This window comes from Ranitomeya imitator, chromosome 10 (assembly GCF_032444005.1).
Source record: "Ranitomeya imitator isolate aRanImi1 chromosome 10, aRanImi1.pri, whole genome shotgun sequence".
NCBI classification, from domain to species: Eukaryota; Metazoa; Chordata; class Amphibia; order Anura; family Dendrobatidae; genus Ranitomeya; species Ranitomeya imitator.
This window is the reverse complement of record NC_091291.1, coordinates 31,079,945-31,100,768: the sequence shown is the minus strand read 5'-3', so window position 1 is coordinate 31,100,768 and position 20,824 is coordinate 31,079,945. Positions and strand designations below refer to the sequence as shown.

The 20,824-nt window shown below is 42.1% G+C and overlaps 1 protein-coding gene and 1 pseudogene across 11 annotated transcripts in view; both read left to right on the top strand.

The window, feature by feature from the left end:
- The window catches only part of LOC138651477 (voltage-gated potassium channel KCNC1-like), a 123,297-nt gene that overhangs the window by 32,394 nt on the left and 70,079 nt on the right, over positions 1 to 20,824 (top strand). The window lies entirely within an intron of this gene.
- On the top strand, positions 6,609 to 14,493 carry LOC138651541 (uncharacterized; annotated as a pseudogene).

Below are 20,824 nucleotides of genomic sequence, written 5' to 3'. Positions count from 1 at the left end.
TGGAGAATTATAAGGTACGGTAGTAGACAGTCCCAATCTCATCCATTCTTCTCTACGACATTCTTTAGCATGGCCTTCAAGGTTTTATTAAACCTTTCCACCAAACTGTCCGTCTGTGGATGGTAGACTGAAGTCCCAATTTTTGTAATTAGCAGAGTTTTGCACAACTATATCATCACCTTTGAAATGAATGGAGTCCCTTGGTCTGTTAGGATCTGCGTAGGCATCCCCATTCTTGAAAAGATGTGGACCAACTCAGAAGCTGTACACTTGGCGGAGGAGTTTCTGAGTGGTACGGCTCTGGATTACGTGTAGCATAGTCCAGGATCACCAAGATATACTGATGTCCTCTGGCAAACTTGACCAAGAGTCTCACTAGATCCATGGCTATGTGATCAAATGGAATCTTAATGATGGACAACGGCACTGAGGGGCTACGGAAGTGAACCATCAGGGAGGTCAGCTGGCAGGTGGGGCAGTATCTACAATAGTTCAAGATTTTTCAGTGATTACCAGGCCAGTAGAACCTCTGGAGGATTTATGCCTGGGTTTTACCCCAGATGACCACCTAACACATGAGTATGGGCCTTGTCTAACACCCTGCGTCTGTATGGCCCTGGCACCAGTAACTGCTCGATTACCTTCCTTCTCTGCTTGGTGACCTGATATAGCAACTCTCCATTTACAGCACAATATGGATATCGGGTGTCAGCCCCTGGCTCTTGAGCAACACCAGTAAGTACAGTCACATTATCAAACACCGTTTTAGAGTTAAGTGCCTGAGTTGTACTGTTAAAAAAAGCTCCCCCTGGACACCTCCAGCTCAGGGATGTTGGCCTCCGGGGATGCTGCCTCATCCTCATCGCCAACAAGCACCCAAAAGACAAACCCGGCAGCTGTGGCCTGCAACAACTCTTTAGGAGTGACGTGGTTGTCATCCAGGCAAAACAGCATCTTCCCTTTCCCACACAAGTCTCAAAACAATGCAAAGTTCCGCCTTATTTTAACAGGGTGTAATAGGTCCTTGACTTCGCTAACCTCATGTAACTCAGTGTCACAGATTTTGTCTATGACCCCTCGGGCCACAGGGTAGTCTTTATTGTCCCCATGGATACAGTAAACGCCCTACTTTTTCCTAGGAATCAGACGATTAGGAATTGTGACCCTACTAAGGTTACCAAACTACCCGAGTCAGACAGGCTAGTCATTTGCACTCCGTTCACTGATACGGGACATGCCCTTGACCCCTCGCCTAGTTGAAGGACAGCACTGCAGGCAGAGTATGCAAAATATGAGCAGTGCTGACCTATGCTACAGTCCACTGGCTCAGTGATCATGGGGCAACAGGCAGTTTGTGACCCGAGGTATGACACTTCCAACAAATCACACTATTGGATTAGGCCTTTGGCAGCAACTCAGATGCCTCCTGGGCTCTTGGACACCCGCCAGATGTGGCTCTAGTTCCCCTCATTTGGGTGTCAGACTCCCTTTGGGAACCCCAATATGGAGATGCTAAGATCCCTTGCTTCCACAAGGAACTCACAACTGCCTGGTACCTTTCCACCAGGCCCACCAGGTCATCGGCATTCCGGGGATCTCCCTTGGCAACCCAGGATTGTGATGGCCTCGGAAAATAGTGCATGAACCTGTCCATGATGACTCTTTCCATCATCTATGCTGGGGAGGAAGATTCAGGTTGCAACCACTTTTGGGGATTTCCCGGACTGAATCCTGCCCGGTACACACTGCCTCTGCATATTTTCTTGGTAAGCGCCGCCTGGTTACGGGTATTTTACACTGTGGGGGGTATACTAGTTACCCACAGCGGTAACTTGGTGTTTACATTAGGCTGCTTCCCTATTACTACTTTTTATGTGGGATAGTGATTTTTGGCAGTGTGTTTACTGGTGGAGACTCACTCTATTTTTAACCATCCTGTTTGTACTGTTTGTATATATTTATGCACTATATGCTTAATAAATTATCTCTTGCACTATTCTTTTGCTCCGTTTATACTCCTTTTTCCTAATGATTTATATGGAGTTAGTTTGCCTTTTTGGCCTTGGGCTTTTTCAGCGCTATTTAGTGCTTTAAATTCCCTGCTAATATGTTGCCTAGTTTTTTTGTTGTCACTTTTGGCAAGGTGTAGGAGGTTGAACCTTTGGGACCCGGTAGGTTTGCCACTGGAAAAGGCCCAGTGGTTCACCCATTGCGCTCTGACAGTCAGAGTCACTTCTAAATACACTAAGATCTCAGTCTTCAACTTGGCATTCTCTTTTGTGTTCTGCAAGGCCAGGTTATAATAGGCCTTCTGCTGTTCCCCTATTAGATATGGCGCCAAAACCTCCGTTCACTGCTCCGGAGGCAATTTCTCCCATTCCGCCACCTTCTTCGAAAACTGTCAGGAATGCCTCAACGTCATCACCTGGGGTAATCTTTTGCAATGCTCTTCTTACCATCTTACTTACGTGCAAGTCATCACTTTGACTTAGGGGTGGAGCGGTTGTGCTGCCACGGTTAGCCTCGGCTAGGAGTTAATAGAATCATAGAATGTTAGAGTTGGAAGGGACCTCCAAGGTCATTATGTCCAACCCCCTGCTCAATGAAGGAGTCACTAAACCATCTCAAACACGTCTGTCCAGCCTCGGTTTGAAGACTTCCATGGAAGAAGACCTCACCACCTCTCGTGGCCGCCTGTTCCACTCATTGATCATTCTCATTGTCAAAAACTTTTTTGTATTATCTAATCTGTATCTTCTCCCTTTCAGTTTCATAATCATTCCATTGCTTCTCATGTTTCTATGTGCAAGTGAGAATAAGGATGATCTCTCTACACTGTGAAAAGCCCTTCAGATATTTGTAGACCGCTATAAAGTCTCCTCCTAGCCATCTTTTTTTATTTTTAAGCTAAACATTCCCAGATCCTCTAACCTTTCCTCGTAGGACATGCTTTGCAATCTACTCAACATCCTGGTAGTTCTTTTCTGAACTTGTTTCAGTTTTTCTGTCTTTTCTAAAATGTGGTGCCCACAACTCGATGCAATATTCCATCTGCTACCTGTGCTGCTGCATCTGCTGCTGTTGCTGGAGATTAGCCTGCACCAGTTGTTTTATCAACTTCTCCATGTTGTCGGCTTTTGCTCCTGCAGTCGCTTTTACCCAGGCCATGCGGTATCTCTGCAGCAGTCACACTTCCCCTCTGGATTGGTGCCCTTGCTTCTAGTACCAATTGCAGGATTTCTACTCACTCGATTGCGGTAGCGGTTCCAGTAAAATGTCCAGGCTGGTTTATTAAGACTGCATAAACTGCTCAGGAAACCAAACAAAAGACATCCTTTTCGGCTACAAAGTGAATACACAAAGTAAATAGTCTATGCAATATTTCGGGTTCCTCCGCTTGGATTAGTGTCCAGTTCTTGGGTCATTAGCAAAGACCAACAAACTAGAGATCTACACACCTTCAGACACAGACACCCAATGAGATAACTGCTCTCCATTTTATTTACCATACACCCGGGGTGAGGACATGTGGGCAGCCAGTACCACCCATCTCTTTTACTGCTTGTAAACATGGCCCTAATATGCCCTATTAACTCCCTCAGCACAATACGTGCTGGAGTCTGCTTTCCCAGTCTTACATGACCAAAGCTACCAACCTTGATGATACATATGTCTGGCAGCCACCTTACATACCCTCCCCTCTGCCCAAAATCTATCCATCTATCCATTCATCCATACATCCATCCATTCATCCATGTCTATCTCTATTTTTCTATCTAATCTATCTATTATCTATCTATCTGTCCATCACGGACAAAAAGATGTTGTTTTGCTTCCCTAAAAAAATAAGTCCTCTGGGCAAGGCTGTTAGGCATCTCCCAGATAAATGTGAGTGGCTGCCTAATTTTTTGTCATCAGAGGCTGGAACTTTATTATATTTTTCATAAAAAAACAACATTGCATTTAGTACAAAATTCTTCACATAAAGCCTCTGTATACTTTATGTTCTAATGACATTAAGAAAAAAACTTATTCTGGTGTACAAATATCACACTTTACACTCCATTACTGAAAGAGGATTATTTTTACAGCTGACATGTGTTACACTTGGTAGATTTGCATTAAAAAAAAAGATTACATAATATTCTCTCACAAGGAAGTTTACAAGGGGATGTTTGTACAAGACAGAAATACAATGCAACATTCACCTGCCAAGGTCAATTACAATCGCTTCTATAGAGAATATCTATCTATCTATCTATCTATCTATCTATCTATCTATCTATCTATCTATCTATTATCTATTTATTATCTATCTATCTATCTATCTATCTATCTATCTATTATCTATTATCTATTTATTATCTATCTATCTATCTATTATCTATCTATTATCTATCTATCTATCTATCTATTATCTATTATCTATTTATTATCTATCTATCTATCTATTATCTATTTATTATCTATCTATCTATCTATTATCTATTATCTATTTATTATCTATCTATCTATCTATCTATCTATCTATCTATCTATCTATCTATCTATTATCTATCTATCTATCTATCTATCTATCTATCTATCTATCTATCTATTATCTATTTATTATCTATCTATCTATCTATCTATCTATCTATCTATCTATCTATCTATTATCTGTCTATTGTCTATTATCTATCTATCTATCTATCTATCTATCTATTATCTATCTATTATCTATCTATCTATTATCTATTTATTATCTATCTATCTATCTATCTATCTATCTATCTATCTATCTATCTATCTATCTATCTATTATCTATCTATCTCTATTATCTAGCTATCCACCTACACTGGGAAAATAAGTATTTGATACACTGCTGATTTTGCAAGTTTTACCACCTACAAAGAATGGAGAGGTCTATTATTTTGTATTGTAGGTTACACTTTACCTGTGACATAATCTTTAAAAAAAATCTAAAAAATCATATTATATGATTTTTTACATAATTAATTTGCATTTATTGCATAAAATAAGTATTTCATACAACAGAAAAATAGAAGTTAATATTTGGTCCGGAAACCTTTGTTTGCAATTACAGAGGTCAGACGTTTCCTGTAGTTCTTGACCAGGTTTGCACACACTGCAGCAGGGATTTTGGCCCCCGTCCTCCATACAGATCTTCTCCAGATCTTTCAGGTTTCGGGGCTGTAGTTTGTAGACTGGCTAGGCCACTCCAGGACCTTGAGAAGCTTCTTACGAAGCTACTCTTAGTTGCCCTGGCTGTATGTTTTGGGTCCTTGTCATGCTGGAAGACGCAGCTACTACACATCTTCAATGCTCTTACTGAAGAAGGAAATTGTTGGCCAAAATCTCGTGATGCATAACCCCAACCATCCTCCCTTCAATACGGTGCAGTCGTCCTGACCTATTTGCAGAAAAGCACCCCCAAAGTATGATGTTTCCCCCACCATGCTTCATCCTCCTTTCTCCAAACACGGTGAACGGAGTTGATACCAAAATGTTCTATTTTGGTTTCACCTGACCACATGACCTTCTCCCATGGCTTCACTGGATCATCTAGATGGTCATTGGTGAACTTCAAACAGGCCTGGGCATGTGCTGGTGTGAGCAGTGGGACCTTGTATGACCTGCAGGATTTTAATCCATGACGGCGTAATATGTTACTAATGGTGATGTTTGAGACTGCGGTCCCAGCTCTCTTCAGGTCATTGACCAGGTCCTCCCATGTAGTTCTGGACTAATTCCTGACCTTTCTCAGAATCATCTTTACCCCACAAGGCGAGGCATGGCGCTCCAGACCAAGGAAGCTTGACAGACATCTTGTGTTTCTTCCATTTTCTAATAATTGCACCAACACTTCTTGCCTTCTCACCAAGCTGCTTGCCTATTATCCTGTAGACCATCCCAGCCTTGTGCAGCTCTAGAAGTTTGTCCCTGGTGTTCTTAGACAACTCTTTGGTCTTGACGATGGTGGAGAGGTTGACGTGTGATTGATTGTGTGGACAGGTGTCTTTTATACAGGTAACAAGTTCAAAAAGGAGCAATTAATACAAGTAATTAGTGCAGAGTAGGAGGCTTCTTACAGAAAAACTAATAGGCCTGTGAGAGCCAGAAATCTTCCAGTTGGTAGGTGATCAAATTCTTATTTCATGCAATAAACTGCAACTTAATTATGGAAAAATCATACAATGTGATTTTCTGGTTTTTTATTTTTAGATTCCGTCTCACATTTGAAGTGTACCTACAATAAAAATTACAGAATGGGAATTCTGCCTTTTTTTAAATTTTATATGCAGTACCAGTCAAACGTTTGGACATACTTGTTCTTGTAATCGTTTTCCATGTTCTTACTGGAATGTGCATATTTTAGATTCAGACTAATGGAAGCAACACCACAAAGAAACACAAAGAGTAAAGAAACACATGTGAAACAAACTAGAATATGTGTTAAACACCAGAATATAAAAAAAGTAAAGTTTGAAAGTTAATTAGATATGGGATAACTTCCCGTTCACTGGGGGTCCGACCACTGGAACCCCGACCGATCCTGAGAACCGGGACTCTGAAAAGCCCCAAGTGAATTTAGTGGATGTCGATCATGCACACTGCCGCTCCATTCATTCTTTTGGGATTGCCGAAGACCATCCAAGCACGGCATTCGCCTATTTCCGACAGACCTATCAATAATGAATGGAGCAGCAGTATGAATGATTGACCATGGCTCCATTCACAGAGGGCTCTTCTGAGCCCTTTATCTTGGGATCAATGGGGATTCCAGTGGTTGGACCCCCAGTGATCAGGAAGTTATTCCATATCTCATGAAAAGGGTGTTACTTTTCGAACTTGAGAATACCCCTTTAAACCTTTGATTCTTCAAAGTACCTCCCTTTTACTCTGATGACAGCTTTACACCTTCTTGGTTTTTCTCAGCAGCTTCATCAGGTTATCAACTCTCATGGTTTCCAGAGAACAGGTATGCTTCATCAAGAGTTCTTTTGTTGAATCACAGTCCTTCATAAAATGTTTGCAATCATCAGGTCCGTTTTGCATAGGTAGGGTTGGAAAACCGTTCCATACAGTTCTGAGCTTATTCAACAATTGTTCTAAGCTTGATTATATTAAGTGCCATTCAAATAAGTAAAAATAAATTACAGTCCTCCATTGCTTTTAAGACATGAAGGTCAGTCATTCAAGAACATTGCTAAAACCTTGAAATTATCTTCAAGTGCAAACTTGAAAACAAAGAATCATTATAATGAAAAGCTCTCATAAGGAAAACCCCATGAAAGAAAGACCAAAATCTATCTTTGCTGCAGAGGATAAGTTCATCAGAGTTACCATCCTCAGAAAACACAAATTGACAGCACCTCAGGTAACAGCCAATTTAAATGATGCACAGACATCAAGACACATCTAAACAACATCTGTCTGGAGGAGATTGCGAGCAGTAGCCTATAAGGTCGTATTGCTGCAAAAAAGCCACTACTCAGGACCACAAACACGAATAAACCTACCCTGGCCAAGTAACTCAGGGACAGGACATTTGATTATTGGAAATCTGTACTGAAGTCTGATGAGTCAAATTTGATATTTTTCGCACAACCTGTCATGACTTTGTGAGATGCAGAAAAGGTGAGCAGATGGTTTCTACATGAGTGGTGCCCACTATGAAGTATGGATGGGGGTGTGATGGTGTGCGGGTGCTTTACTGGTGACACTGTTGGTGATTTATTCCACATTCTGCGCATACTTTCTCAGCATAGCTACCACAGCAGTGACAAGCTATCACATTGGGTTCGCACCTAGTGGGACCATTATTTGTGTTGCAGCAGAACAATGATCAAAAACAGACATCCAGGCTAAGTAAGGGCTACGTGACCAAGGAGAGGGATGGAGGCTGTGTCAGATGACATGGCCTCCACGATCACCTGACGTCAACCCAATTTAGATAGTTTGGGATGCGTTGAACAAAGAATGAAGATAAAGCAGCCAACAAATGCTCAGCACTTCTGGGAAATTCTTTAAGACTGTTTGATGACCTGGTGAAGCAGCTGGAGAAAAGCCAGTGGGGTGTAAAGCTGTCATCAGAGCAAGGAATATAAGGGTTAACACATATTCCAGATTGATTCACATGTGTCCCTTTACTTATTGTTTCCATATTAGCTCCTTCGTGGTTTTGCTACCTTTAGTCTGAATCTACAATGTGCACATTCCAATAATTGCATGTACAAATGTGTCCTAACTTTTGACTGGTATTGTATGCTGTAGTCCAATAGTCCAGACCTTGTGGTTTCCATTCACATTTTTGGAATTTCATCTATCTATCAATCTACAGTGGCATGTAAAAGTTTTGGCACCCCTAGTCAAAATTACTGTTATTGTCAACAGTTAAGCAAGTTGAAGATGAAATGATCTCTAAAAGGTCTAAAGTTAAAGATGACGCATTTCATTTGTATTTTTGGAAAAAAAAGTAGTTGTTTTTTTTTTCATTTTAAAAATTACAAAAAGTAAAAAGGGACAAGGCGAAAATTTACGCACCCTTGGAGATTTGTGTGCTCAGATAACTTTGACCAAGGTTTCAGACCTTAATTAGCCAGTTATAGTTATAGCTTACTCACTATCATCGTTAGAAAAGGCCAGGTGATGCAAATTTCCCAACTTTATAAAAACCCAGCCTTCTCTAACCTGAAACAGTAGCCATGGGTTAAGCAGTTGCCTAGCACTCTGAGAATGAAACTTGGGGCGGCCTACAAAGCAGAAGACTCTAAGAAGATAGCAAAGTGTTTTCAAGTTGCCCTTTGCTCAGGTCGAAATGTAAATAAGAAATGCAAAATAACAGGAACAGTGGAGCTCAAGATAAGGTCTGGAAGACCAAGCCAAATACCAATAAGAGCTGCTTGTAGGATTGCTAGAGAGACAAATCAGAACCCCCGCTTGACTGCAAAAGAACTTCAGAAAGATTTTGCAGACTCTGGAGTTGTGGTACATTGTTCTACTGTTCAGAGACACCTGCACAAATATGGCCTTCATGGAAGAGTCATTAGAAGAAACCCTCTCCTGCATCCTCATCATAAAATTCAGCGTCAGAAAAATGCAGACGAACTTCTAAATAAGTCTGATGCATTTTAGAAACAAGTCCTGCGGACCGATGAGGTTAAAATAGAACTCTTTAGCTACAATGATCAGAGGTATATGTGTGGAGATAAAGGGCACCCAATTTCAGGAGAAGAACATCTCGTGAACCATTAAGTATGGGGGTGTAACAGTTATGCTTTGAGGTTATATTGCAGCTAGTGGCATGTGGAACATTTCACAGGTAGAGGGAAGAATGGATTCAATGAAATTTGAACAAATTCTTCATGCAAACATAACACCATCTGTAAAAAAGCTCAAGGTGAAAAGAGATTGATGTGAGATTGATAAAGTATATTATAAAATTGTAAGGCTTTTCATTTTCATAGCTTTATTTGCATAAATACTTTTTAGTGCAAATTCACGTTGCAATTGTTTTGCACATATTTAATGCTTCTATTGTGGCTTATTTTTCGCTGCAGTTAGATATTGGTTGTGTGTCATTACTAGAGATGGGCAAATTAATTTGCAGGTCGTCAGTAGTCCAAATTAATTTGTAGGACGTCGGTAGTCCGAGAGCCTTGCGAACCACCCCCAGTCTGCCGGCATCGCTAGCCCCCTTCCTTTACTAATTAAAAAAAACGCCAAGCATGCCGGCAGGTAGGAGGTGATCCCATCTGGCGGCCACTGACTATGACGTGACCACTGGACCAAGGTCCTTACAATTGATTTGCTTATTTCTAATTGATACCAAACCAAGAACTTCATTTTATTTTGCATTTTTGGCAGTCTTTTTTTCAAACGCAGCACGTTCTAGGTATGGCTATTTTTTCAAACAGTGCGCACTAGGTGTGGCTTTTTTTTCAAACGCAGCATGCTCTAGGTGTGGCTTTTTTTTCAAACGCAGAACGCTCTACGTCAGTGTTCCCCAACCTCAAGAGCCACCAACAGGTCATGTTTTCAAGATTTCCTTAGCATTGCCCAGGTGATAATTGCATCACCTGCACAGGCAGGAGTTCCATCACCTGTGAAATACTAAGGAAATCCTGAAAGCATGATGGCTCTGGAGGACTGGAGTTGGGGAACACTGCTCTAGGTGTTCCTTTTATTTCAAACGAATGAAAGCTCTAGGTGTGGCTTTTTTTTTAAATGCAGCACGCTCTAGGTGTGGCTTTTTTTTCAAATGCAGCACGCTCTAACTGTGGTTTTTTTTCAAACGCAGCACGCACTAGGTGTGGCTTTTTTTTATACGCAGCACGCTCTAGGTATGGCTTTTTTTTCAAACGCAGCACCCTCTAGGTGTGGCTTTTTTTTCAAACGCAGCACCCTCTAGGTGTGGCTTTTTTTTTATACGCAGCACGCTCTAGGTGTGGCTTTTTTTTATACGCAGCACGCTCTAGGTGTGGCTTTTTCTCAAACGCAGCACGCTCTAGGTGTGGCTTTTTCTCAAACGCAGCACGCTCTAGGTGTGTTTTTTTTTCAAACGCAGCACCCTCTAGGTGTGGCTTTTTTTCATACGCAGCACGCTCTAGGTGTGGCTTTTTTTCAAACGCAGCACCCTCTAGGTGTGGCTTTTTTTCAAACGCAGCACGCTCTAGGTGTGGCTTTTTTTCAAACGCAGAACGCTCTAGGTGTGGCTTTTTTTTCATACGCAGCACGCTCTAGGTGTGGCTTTTTTTCAAACGCAGCACGCTCTAGGTGTGGCCTTTTTTTCATACGCAGCACGCTCTAGGTGTGGCTTTTTTTTTCAAGCGCAGCATACGCTAGATGAGGCTTTTTATTCAAACGCAGCACGCTCCAGGTGTGGCTTTCTTTTTCAAACACAGCACGCTCTAGGTGTGGCTTTTTTTTTCTATAGGTCTAAAATGGGTATGATAAAGCCTCAAATAGTAAGCGTGCAAGAAACCTAAATGTAACCAACTCTGATGCCAGGCTTCAGGCATAAGTCAGATTGCTACCTAGACTTGACTATGTTTTTGTCCCCTTGTTCTGGAACTAAGTGCCGCTGCCCCTTTAAGAGAACAAAGTCTCTCCCCAAGGAGCTTACAATTTATTCTGTAATATTTAATGCACAACTAACATTGGCTTCCCACTGGGCATCAAATCAGTTTTTGCTGTTATTGCAGCTAATGCCACCGAGCTAATCTTCCCCTTCCTTCTGCTGCAGGAATATAAGATGGGAAATGTGCGCACGAGGAGCGAAGATACGGTTAATGCTGCGTTTTAATGGATTTAGGACTACGCTGATTAGAGGCTTCATCACAACTATTGGCCATTACTATGCAAACTGCCGCATTTCATCCCGGTCTCATCTCCATTTAGGAGCTTTTTTTTTTTTTTATCCATCCTGGTTCTTACTGCAGTCTGAGAAATATTACCTGCAATGCATATACTGCAGTGCATCATCACACAGATCATTGCCTTTAACGTTGCACAAGTATTTTGGGGGTAATATATGAGTCATTACTATGGAAAACCTAAGCCATAGAATAGAGAAATTGGATCTGATTTATACCATCCAGCATAGGCTATGACAGCTATGAGGGCTTTCATTTTCTTTTTTTTTTTTTTTTTTGCAACCTGTAGCTCCATGGGAAATAATAGCCCCTAAATTATTGGGGAGACCTACAACTTATTCAGCGGGCATGCTTAAACTTGTAGTGCAATCGGAGAAATATTTGGTGCAGCATACTGCACAGCAGTGGCTCAGTTGCTATAAGGGCATGCTGGGCTAAAAAAAAAAAAGCTGACGTCACTTTCTGCTGTAGACCTGCGCAACATTCAGCTAATATGGAAAAAGACTGGGAAAAAAAAAAAACAGGGAAATCTGAAAAATTAATTAACGTTTTTCCAGAAATCTTATAAAAAAAACACTGCGTAATCCTGAAAACGTTTGCTACGACTGACAAACAGGGCTCTAAATTGGAAATGGACTGCAGTAGATTTGCCAGCAGTCCTATGTAAAATGTTGACTTTCGCAGCTCCGCTGTGCCCGTTGTATGGACACAAAGCCATCGTCTCCTGACCTTGACCGAGGCTGCAACATTTTTAGCATCGCCAGACATACAAAAGCAAGATATTTACATTTTATGTTGCAAATCGATGACCTGAATAATTCCAAAGTTCAAATGTTCTGACTCCAGAATTAGCCATTAGTTGATTATGATAATCACACTGAGTGTGATCCAATTTTCTCGACTGAGGAGAAGATGGAAAAAAAAAAATTCTCCATCTTCTCCATTGTGTCAGTCCGTGAAAATCGGACTGCACTCAGATGCCATCTGAGTGCAATCTGATTTTTTTTCCACAGACTCTTTCACTTGCATGTGATCCCATTTTCGGACTTGTGCGTAGCCTCATAGACTAACATTGGTCCAGGTGCTAGCCGATGTTTTGTCAGATCGCAACTGGGACCAAAAAAAACAGCCGTCTTAGAGAAATTGACCCCTCAGATCACAGTCAGACTGACCCACCAGCGTGCTAGAAGATCTTCGATTTCTGAGATTGTCACACAATATTGGGCGATAGTGCTCCATTACATTACACCGCCCCATTTAGGAATGACTCTAGAGACAATCACTTGCCAAAAGTGTCTATTTCTTATGGAGATGATGATCTTATTAGTGGTGATCTGTCTTGTGTGCGCAGCAATAACACCAACATTTCCTCTGGTGGGACCAAGAAATCCATATTCTATCTGTCAGTTCTCCTGTCATGTCTCTATTAGAAAATGAATGATGTCCCCCACGATAGAAAAGTTAAAGATCTGTTTTCCTTACAATTCTGCATTGTGCCGTTCCTCTGTTGTTCCTCCTACAACTGTAAGAATAAATTGACAAATGGGCGTCTGCACTGACATTGTCCAATCAATACTTGCGGTGTCAGATTGTGCAGGACACACCCCTTTGACAAGGATAACGGTAATGCCTAGTTGCTGATATATTTACATAAATTTGGTGTTGTTATAATCGGGCTGACCCTTGGAATAAAAGTGACTCTTTATTTGTGCAGCACGTGAAAAAAAATCCAATTTAGAACGTCAAAAAGCAAAAGCAGAATTGCTGTTCATTTTTTATTTTTGTATTTCGCTCCCTAAAGAGTTATATGTACCCCAAAATGGTGCCACTGACAAATAGAAAAAATGTATATATATATATATATATATATATATATATGTATATATATATATATATATACATATATATATATATATATATATATATATAGTACAGGCCAAAAGTTTGGACACACCTCATTTAAAGATTTTTTTTTTTCATGACTATGAAAATTGTACATTCACACTAAAGGCATCAAAACTATGAATTAACACATGTGGAATTATATACTTAACAAAAAAGTGTGAAACGACTGAAATTATGTCTTATATTCTAGGATCTTCAAAGTAGCCACCTTTTGCTTTGATGACTGCTTTGCACACTCTTGGCATTCTCTTGATGAGCTTCTAGAGGTAGTCACCGGGAATGGTTTTCACTTCACAGGTGTGCCCTGTCAGGTTTAATAAGTGGGATTTCTTGCCTTATAAATGGGGTTGTGTCGTGCAGAAGTCTGGTGGATACACAGCTGATAGTCCTACTGAATAGACTGTTAGAATTTTTATTATGGCAACAAAAGGCAGCTAAGTAAAGAAAAACCAGTGGCCATCATTACTTTAAGAAATGAAGGTCAGTCAGTCTGAAAAATTGGGAAAACTTGGAAAGTGTCCAAGTGCAGTGGCAAAAACCATTAAGCGCTACAAAGAAACTGGCTCACATGAGGACCGCCCCAGGAAAGGAAGACCAAGGGTCACCTCTGCTTCTGAGGATTAGTTTATCCGAGTCACCAGCCTCAGAAATCGCAGGTTAACAGCAGCTCAGATTAGAGACCAGGTCAATGCCACACAGAGTTCTAGCAGCAGACACATCTCTACAACAACTGTTAAGAGGAGACTTTGTGCAGCAGGCCTTCATGGTAAAATAGCTGCTAGGAAACCACTGCTAAGGACAGGCAACAAGCAGAAGAGACTTGTTTGGGCTAAAGAACACAAGGAATGGACATTAGACCAGTGGAAATCTGTGCTTTGGTCTGATGAGTCCAAATTTGAGATCTTTGGTTCCAACCACCGTGTCTTTGTGCGACGCAGAAAAGGTGAACGGATGGACTCTACATGCCTGGTTCCCACCGTGAAGCATGGAGGAGGAGGTGTGATGGTGTGGGGGGGCTTTACTGGTGATACTGTTGGGGATTTATTCAAAATTAAAGGCAGACTGAACCAGCATGGCTACCCCAGCATCTTGCAGCGGCATGCTATTCCATCCGGTTTGCGTTTAGTTGGACCATCATTTATTTTTCAACAGGACAATGACCCCAAACACACCTCCAGGCGGTGTAAGGGCTATTTGACCAAGAAGGAGAGTGATGGGGGGCTACACCAGATGACCTGGCCTCCACAGTCACCAGACCTGAGCCCAATCGAGATGGTTTGGGGTGAGCTGGACCGCAGAGTGACGGCAAAAGGGCCAACAAGTGCTAAGCATCTCTGGGAACTCCTTCAAGATTGTTTGAAGACCATTCCCGGTGACTACCTCTTGAAGTTCATCAAGAGAATGCCAAGACTGTGCAAAGCAGTCATCAAAGCAAAAGGTGGCTACTTTGAAGAACCTAGAATATAAGACATAATTTCAGTTTTTTCACACTTTTTCTGTTAAGTATATAATTCCACATGTGTTAATTCATAGTGTTGATGCCTCCAGTGTGAATGTACAATTTTCATAGTCATGAAAATACAGAAAAATCTTTAAATGAGAAGGTGTGTCCAAACTTTTGGTCTGTACTGTATATATTTATACAGTATATATATATAGAGAGAGAGAGAGAGAGCGAGAGCGAGAGAGAGAGTTTCTGTATATATGTGCATATACAGTGGGGCAAAAAAGTATTTAGTCAGTCAGCAATAGTGCAAGTTCCACCACTTAAAAAGATGAGAGGCGTCTGTAATTTACATCATAGGTAGACCTCAACTATGGGAGACAAACTGAGAAAAAAAAAATCCAGAAAATCACATTGTCTGTATTTTTAACATTTTATTTGCATATTATGGTGGAAAATAAGTATTTGGTCAGAAACAAAATTTCATCTCAATACTTTGTAATATATCCTTTGTTGGCAATGACAGAGGTCAAACATTTTCTGTAAGTCTTCACAAGGTTGCCACACACTGTTGTTGGTATGTTGGCCCATTCCTCCATGCAGATCTCCTCTAGAGCAGTGATGTTTTTGGCTTTTCGCTTGGCAACACGGACTTTCAACTCCCTCCAAAGGTTTTCTATAGGGTTGAGATCTGGAGACTGGCTAGGCCACTCCAGGACCTTGAAATGCTTCTTACAAAGCCACTCCTTCGTTGCCCTGGCGGTGTGCTTTGGATCATTGTCATGTTGAAAGACCCAGCCACGTTTCATCTTCAATGCCCTTGCTGATGGAAGGAGGTTTGCACTCAAAATCTCACGATACATGGCCCTATTCATTCTTTCATGTACCCGGATCAGTCGTCCTGGCCCCTTTGCAGAGAAACAGCCCCAAACCATGATGTTTCCACCACCATGCTTTATAGTAGGCATAGTGTTTGATGGATGCAACTCAGTATTCTTTTTCCTCCAAACACGACAAGTTGTGTTTCTACCAAACAGTTCCAGTTTGGTTTCATCAGACCATAGGACATTCTCCCAAAACTCCTCTGGATCATCCAAATGCTCTCTAGCAAACTTCAGACGGGCCCGGACATGTACTGGCTTAAGCAGTGGGACACGTCTGGCACTGCAGGATCTGAGTCCATGGTGGCGTAGTGTGTTACTTATGGTAGGCCTTGTTACATTGGTCCCAGCTCTCTGCAGTTCATTCACTAGGTCCCCCCGCGTGGTTCTGGGATTTTTGCTCACCGTTCTTGTGATCATTCTGACCCCACGGGGTGGGATTTTGCGTGGAGCCCCAGATCGAGGGAGATTATCAGTGGTCTTGTATGTCTTCCATTTTCTAATTATTGCTCCCACTGTTGATTTCTTCACTCCAAGCTGGTTGGCTATTGCAGATTCAGTCTTCCCAGCCTGGTGCAGGGCTACAATTTTGTTTCTGGTGTCCTTTGACAGCTCTTTGGTCTTCACCATAGTGGAGTTTGGAGTCAGACTGTTTGAGGGTGTGCACAGGTGTCTTTTTATACTGATAACAAGTTTAAACAGGTGCCATTACTACAGGTAATGAGTGGAGGAAAGAGGAGACTCTTAAAGAAGAAGTTACAGGTCTGTGAGAGCCAGAAATCTTGATTGTTTGTTTCTGACCAAATACTTATTTTCCACCATAAAATGCAAAAAAAATGATAAAAAAACAGACAATGTGATTTTCTGGATTTTTTTTTCTCAGTTTGTCTCCCATAGTTGAGGACTACCTATGATGTAAATTACAGACGCCTTTCATCTTTTTAAGTGGTGGAACTTGCACTATTGCTGACTGACTAAATACTTTTTTGCCCCACTGTATATAATGAAAAAAGATGGTAGGTCAATAGGGCCAAACTAGGCCCTACCTTAAAGGGGTTACGGGCTCATGATGGGGCCTAATTTGGCCTTATTGACTTATTGATTTTGGTTCATCGTCGCCTTCCGGGAGCCATAGTATTTTTTTTCCTTTTTCATAGCTGTATGTTTTTTGACAGGAGGAGTTAAGGGCAGAAAGGTGGTTATAGGGTCAGACTTCACCTCTATAGACCACCAATTTTATACAGGGAAGCATCATATGAAGGCCACAAACTGCCTTACAAGACAATGTGTCCTGGTTGCCCATAGCAACCAATCATAGTACAGCTTTCATTTCTCCACAGCAGTTTGAAATATGAAAGCTGCTTGTTGATTGGTTGCTATGGACAATAAGGACTGATTCGTTTTTACACAGTTTTGGTAAATGATCCCAATCGAAGTATGAACGTTCTCCTTAAAGGGAACCTGTCACCTGAATTTGGCGGAACCGGTTTTCGGTCATATGGGCGGAGTTTTCGGGTGTTTGATTCACCCTTTCCTTACCCGCTGGCTGCATGCCGGCCGCAATATTGGATTGAAGTTCATTCTATGCCCTCCGTAGTACACGCCTGCACAAGGCAATCTTTTCCAGGTTTGGGGTACAGGTCTGCAGTCACTCTATCTGACTGCAGACTTGAGAATCTTTATAGCACGCACAGTGCATACTGTCAGGATTTTCCAATGCCGGGAGCGGGCAGACGCATTACTGCAACTACGCAGTATGAACACATGCTGTCACGTGCCAACTAGACGTGCGCGGCCTCTTATAATACAAGAGAATTGAGTAAGGTCGGTCACGTCTAGTCTGAATGTGAAGTATGCAAATCACATATTTGTTGTAACATGAACGTCTACACCTAAGAATCCTGACAGTGTGCGCAGTGCATGCCATAAGGATTTGCAAGTCTGCAGTCACATGACTCCCCAAAGTGCACCCCTCCAGGGAGGCAGGAGGTAGCACCTTAGGCGGGTGCCTCCCTGGCCTGCCCCTTCATCCCGGCCCTGGTTCACAGCATAGAGTATATTAATATAATGTCTAGATTATGGGTCCTGATTATCTGTTATCTATTATCTTTGTCACTTTCACTGAGGTGCAGGCATCATAACTTTTATGTTATGTTATATAAGATCATGGAATAATTATATGAAGCTGCAGAAAGCGCTTATTCGAGCAGAAATGCCACTTGGCATAAATTGATGGATGCTTGGGTGCCAAAATGTACCACACTGCGTCTCTACAGTCAAATCTGCTGACATCAGAAATACAGGGCAGAGTAATAAACTGGCTTCCGCATACATTTGTGCTGTTATATGATGTCCATTTTGGGGTACATCTTCTCAGTATCTCCTCTTTATAACAATTCCTCACATTAGTTATGTAATAAAAATGTACATGCTTGTGAGGGAATACATTTCATTGACAGACAACATAGTGGATTAGTAAAACCCTAGTCTTGCTGCCTTCATCTTTTACAACAAGCTAAAACTGATTTTGGGGCACATACCTGTCTAATATGTCCAAGAAATATGTCCAAGAAATATGTCCAAGAACTGTCCTGATTCTCATGCTCTGTAACTTTTCAGTGGTCCCTCTTCATTAGCTTTCTGCCAGCACTATATGACTCGTAGCATCCTTTCCTTTACTTCCCATAACACATTAGTCGTGCCATTGTCCATTGGCTCGCCTGCCCTGAACTAAAAGCCAACCTCTCTGTTTTGCTGTATTCATTTTGACAGACAGGAGAGCAGGAGTAGAAAGACAAAGACCCACTTCCACTTAAGTCAAAGATCCCCCTCCACTACCTGTAGAGATACAAAGCCCACAACTTCCTGTAGAGAGATAAAGACCCATCCCCGCTTCCTGAAGAGAGACAAAGACCTGTCCCAACTTCCTTTAGAGAATCAAAGACCTACCCCCACTTTCCTGTAGAGAACCAAAGACCCACCCCCACTTCCTGTAAAAAAATCAAAACCCACCCCACTCTTTGTAGAGACCCAAAGACTCACCCGCACTTACTGTAACAAAACAAGTACCCACGTCCACTTCCTGTAGGGAAACAAAAACCCACACCCACTTTCTGTAGAGAGGCAAAGAGCAACTGCCACTTCCTTAAGCGATACAAGACCCCCAACTTCCTGTAGAGAGACAAAGACCCAACCCCCACTCCCTTTAGAGAAAAATACCCACTTCCATTTTCTGTAGAAAGACAAAGACCCTTCCCCACTTTCTGAACAGAGACAAAGACCTGCCCCAATTTCATTTAGAGAGACAAAAACTTACCCCCACTTTCCTGTAGAGAACCAAAGGCCCAGCCTTCCTGTAAAAAACCCCGAATCCACCCCCACTTCCTGTAGAGACCCATAGACCCACCCTCACTTACTGTACAGAGACAAAGACCCATCTTCACTTCCTGTAGAAGACCAACTCCCACTTCCTGTAGAAAACCCCAGATTTCTCCCACTTCCTGTAGAGAACCAAAGACCCACCCCACTTACTGTAATGAGACAAAGACCCACCTCCACTTCCTGTAGAGAACCAAAAACCCACCCCATTTCTTGTAAAAAAACAAAACCCACCTCACCTCGTGTAGATACCAAAAGATCCACACCCACTTACTGTAGAGACAAAGACCCCCCTCCACTTCCTGTAGAGAACCAAAGACCCACCCCACTTCCTGTAGAGAGACAAAGACCCACCGCCACTTCTGGTAGAAAAATAAAGACCCATCCCCACTTTCTGTAAAGACAAAGACCAACCACTACTTCCTTTAGAGAGACAAAGACTCACCCTCACATCCTGCAGAAAAATGAAAGACCCACTCTCACTTCCTGTAGACTGACAAAGACCCACACTCATTTAATTTTAGACAGAAAAAAAGAGCCCCACTTTCTGTAGAGATATAGATACTCATCACCATTTCCCATTGAGAGACAAAAACCTACCACTACTTCCTGTAGAGAGATAAAGACCCATCCCACTTCCTGTAGATAGACAAAAACCTACCACTACTTCCTGTAGAGAGATAAAGACCCATCCCACTTCCTGTAGATAGACAAAGACCTGCCAGCACTTCCTGTAGAGAGACTAAGACCCATCCCACTTCATGTAGATAGACAAAGACTTGCCCGCACTTCCTGTAGAGAGATAAAGACCCATCCCACTTCCTGTAGATAGAAAAAAACTTGCCCACACTTCCTGTAGAGAGATAAAGACCCATCCCACTTCCTTTGGATAGACAAAGACTTGCCCGCACTTCCTGTAGAGAGATAAAGACCCATCCCACTTCCTGTAGATAGACAAAGACCTGCCCGCACTTCCTGTAGAGAGATAAAGACCCATCCCACTTCCTGTAGATAGACAAAAACCTACCACTACTTCCTGTAGAGAGATAAAGACCCATCCCACTTCCTGTAGATAGACAAAGACCTGCCAGCACTTCCTGTAGAGAGACTAAGACCCATCCCACTTCATGTAGATAGACAAAGACTTGCCCGCACTTCCTGTAGAGAGATAAAGACCCATCCCACTTCCTGTAGATAGAAAAAAACTTGCCCACACTTCCTGTAGAGAGATAAAGACCCATCCCACTTCCTGTAGATAGACAAAGACTTGCCCGCACTTCCTGTAGAGAGATAAAGACCCATCCCACTTCCTGTAGATAGACAAAGACCTGCCCGCACTTCCTGTAGAGAGATAAAGACCCATCCCACTTCCTGTAGATAGACAAAGACTTGCCCGCACTTCCTGTAGAGAGATAAAGACCCATCCCACTTCCTGTAGATAGACAAAGACTTGCCCACACTTCCTGTAGAGAGATAAAGACCCATCCCACTTCCTGTAGATAGACAAAGACCTGCCCGCACTTCCTGTAGAGAGACAAAGACCCATCCCACTTCCTGAAGATAGACAAAGACTTGCCTGCACTTCCTGTAGAGAGATAAAGACCCATCCCACTTCCTGTAGATAGACAAAGACTTGCCCGCACTTCCTGTAGAGAGATAAAGACCCATCCCACTTCCTGTAGATAGACAAAAACCTACCACTACTTCCTGTAGAGAGATAAAGACCCATCCCACTTCGTGTAGATAGACAAAGACCTGCCATACTTCCTGTAGAGAGCTAAAGACCCATCCCACTTCCTGTAGATAGACAAAGACCTGCCCGCACTTCCTGTAGAGA